This window comes from Acanthochromis polyacanthus, chromosome 19 (assembly GCF_021347895.1).
Source record: "Acanthochromis polyacanthus isolate Apoly-LR-REF ecotype Palm Island chromosome 19, KAUST_Apoly_ChrSc, whole genome shotgun sequence".
Lineage (NCBI taxonomy): Eukaryota > Metazoa > Chordata > Actinopteri > Pomacentridae > Acanthochromis > Acanthochromis polyacanthus.
In genome coordinates, this window is record NC_067131.1 from 26047355 (window position 1) to 26050583 (window position 3229).

The window sequence follows — 3229 nt, forward strand, 5'->3', positions numbered from 1 at the left end:
TCAAAATATCATCTAAATGTTCACTTTAAGTTTAGACACAAAATGACAGGATAAAAACATCCCTCAGAAATAGTTTCAGTTGTGAATGACTTTCTTGGAATTACGCACCAAAAATGAATAACCCTGCAGAATGTTTGCAGCCACCTTTATAAAATGTCCACCCTGCTCATAACCATCAAGTAGCAAATGTGTATTTACCATAGCAGCATGTTAAAGTCCATGGGATTGTTTGGAATCCAAGATGAAGCAGATAGAGCAGAGAGTAACAGGAGGAAACCATCAGTGCTTTAAAATGATCTGATTTCAGCTCAGTCCACAGAGGTCAGAAGCTGCTGCACCTGTTCAACCTCTGGACTTCAGTAAAATCGACATATTCAAGAGGTTATATGTAGTCGTGGGTGATGTGTCTCTCATTTGGATGTATTTTACTTCAGATTTTCAGTTTGTGATTTGAGTCGCTATATTATTTTCATTTTCTTTTGTCATTGTCTAGTGTGTTTTTGAAGGAGTCACATATGTTTATGAGAAACCAGTGGTTTGAAAAAAGATTTTTTTTTAGACTAACATGATTTTATAACCATAAAATGAAGTTCTTTGAATCCTAAAATTACAGGAAGGGTCTAATGTCAAACTTCTAAACAAACAGATACAGCTCCCTTGTTTTGACTTTTTATTTTAGTCTCTCTTATTGAAGTTTGATCAGATCAAGCATTTGGTAGCAGTGTGGAGGAAAAAAACTTCCTGTTGCCAGGAAGTTGAAAAAAACCTCCATCTCTTATTGTAGTTTGATCAGATTAAGCATTTGATAGCAGTGTGGAGGAAAAAACTTCCTGTTGCCAGGAAGTTGAAAAAAACCTCCATTTGGGATGAGGGTACAGAGGAAGGAAGGAGCATGAAGTCTTTGCAGGTCGGTGAGGCCAGCTCCAGAGATACCTACAGAGAGGACCAGACACAAAGTTAGTGACTTACAATGGTGGCATCCAGCTTCTAACTGTATGGAGAGGAGATGAGGAGAGGGGGTGTGCTCAGTGCATCATGAGAAGTCCTCCAGTAGTTGGTTTATTTACATTTAGAGAGAAAAAAAACAACTAACAATGAAGTAAATGTAGTGTTGAGGCTGTCAGTCACAGCATCTACATCTCTAGTAAAGGCATCCACTGGAATGACTTTATCTGTAAACACATTTCATTTGAGAAATTTACCTTTGGAGTAATCTGGAGCTTCTCTTCTTCTTCTCTGGTTGATGCTGTTGGTCATCTTCTTCCTGTTCTCTGACAGCTTTCTTCTGTTGTTGATCGTCCTGAGGCTCCTCGAACTGTTTCTTTGTCTTCTTAGATTTTGAAGTCACAGTTTTGGAAGAAAAGAATCACAGACGTGTGTGTCAGATTGACATTTAGTAGTAGTATGTAACAATACACTGTCACCAGGTTCATTGTATTTAAATTGGCACCAACCTGCTGCTCATCTGGTTCTTTCTGTCCATGTTCTCTCTGTGTCTCTGTGGGGTTTTCTCTTTGTGCTCCGACTTCCTCCTGCAATCCAAACACATACATGGAAGGTTAACTGGTGATTCTAAAGTAAATCTGAAGTGTTAGTGTGAATGCTTGGCTGTCTCTTTGTGATTGCTCTGAGGTGGACTGGTGACCTGCAGCCCCTGCAACTCTATATAGGATAGAAGGTGTAGCTAATGGATGGATGATGCCCTTTGTTATAGGGCACAACATACACAAAATAGTGAAGCACAATAGAATTAGATTTCTTTGTTGTCTCACCTTTTATGTCGCTATAATAAGCATCCCCTCTTCCGTAGTCTGAGTTCACATGCTGGGGCTGCTCCTTATCGGGTTTCTTGTCTTGATCTGATTCTACATTTTATCAGGTGTCTTGGAGAGAGAGCTCTAAAGAGAGCAAAAACACAGCAAGAAGATGAATTAAATTACAGACAAATAATTACATTTGAGCTGTAGAGCTGCATATTAACGTAAAGTATCGAAAGAACCAGTTCACTCCATGGACTCACTTTGTATTAGTTGACTGGTCTCACATCTCATGCACTGGTCCTGGACATGTTTCCCATCATCTTTTCTTCAAAATGACTTATTTCTCCTCGATGTTCCATCCCTGTTGAAATCATTTGGTGTCCAGGAAGCAGCTATGTAGAAAAAACCACATGTAGGTTGATTTTTTCCATTGATTCTGACAGAACTACATTTTCTCAGTCAGTGATATACAGTATACTAAATATACTGTGTAAACATGCAGTATCTGTAAGGTGATTCTTTCCCAAGTTCATGTAAATTACCAGTGCATTCTGTTCCTTGTACAGTTGTCCTGTCGTCTCATCGCAGGCTGGTTGGCGTCTCTAAGGTCGTCTCTGGTGGGCTCGGTTCCTCGTCTTCACGTGTCTGCTGGAGCTGGGCCTCATCTGTGGGGTCTTCTTCTCATCCTTCTTTCGGTTTGAATCCCGGGGTCATCAGACCTTGGAGATGGGGGAAAAAAAACTCCAGGAAAATGTGTGAGAATCTTGCAGAAAATGTATCACATCCTATGGAAGAATTAAAGAATTCTTGTATGATAAATCTAAATCAAAAAAACATGTATGCCACCATGCCACCACTGTAATGCGCCCCGTGAACCTCGTATTCATTAAATTTAATATACAATTAAATTTAATGAAAACGAGGAAGGAAAGGAGGAGGGAGAGGAAGAGAAAGAAGAAGAGAAGGAGTAGGGAGAGGAAGAAGAGAGGAGGTGGAGGAGCGTGAAGGAGTAGGGAGAGGTAGAGAAAGAAGAAGAGAAGGAGTAGGGAGAGGTAGAGGAAGAAGAGGAGAAGGAGTAAGGAGAGGTAGAGGAAGAAGAGGAAGAGAAGGAGTAGGGAGAGGTAGAGGAAGAAGAGGAAGAGAAGGAGTAAGGAGAGGTAGAGGAAGAAGAAGAGAAGAGTAAGGAGTAGGAGAGGAAGAGGAGTAGGGAGGGAAGAAGAGGAAGAGAAGGAGTAGGGAGAGGAAGAAGAGAGGAGGTGGAGCGTGAAGGAGTAGGGAGAGGAAGAGGAAGAAGAGGAAGAGAAGGAGTAGGGAGAGGTAGAGGAAGAAGAGGAAGAGAAGGAGTAGGGAGAGGTAGAGGAAGAAGAGGAAGAGAAGGAGTAGGGAGAGGAAGAAGAGAGGAGGTGGAGCGTGAAGGAGTAGGGAGAGGTAGAGGAAGAAGAGGAAGAGAAGTAGTAGGGAGAGGAAGA

At 41.4% G+C, this 3229-nt stretch overlaps 1 long non-coding RNA gene across 2 annotated transcripts; it reads right to left on the reverse strand.

The window, feature by feature from the left end:
* Window positions 1-657: 657 nt before the first annotated feature.
* On the reverse strand, window positions 658-2899 carry LOC127531039 (uncharacterized). Of its 2 annotated transcripts, none has more exons than XR_007937888.1 (7): window positions 2303-2899; window positions 2021-2152; window positions 1773-1898; window positions 1455-1532; window positions 1203-1327; window positions 856-933; window positions 658-766 (listed from the first exon to the last, which is right to left on the reverse strand). It is a non-coding gene; the product is annotated as an uncharacterized LOC127531039 (long non-coding RNA). The 2 variants fall into 2 exon arrangements; XR_007937887.1 differs by having other exon boundaries at window positions 1203-1330; window positions 2303-2897.
* Window positions 2900-3229: the final 330 nt, after the last annotated feature.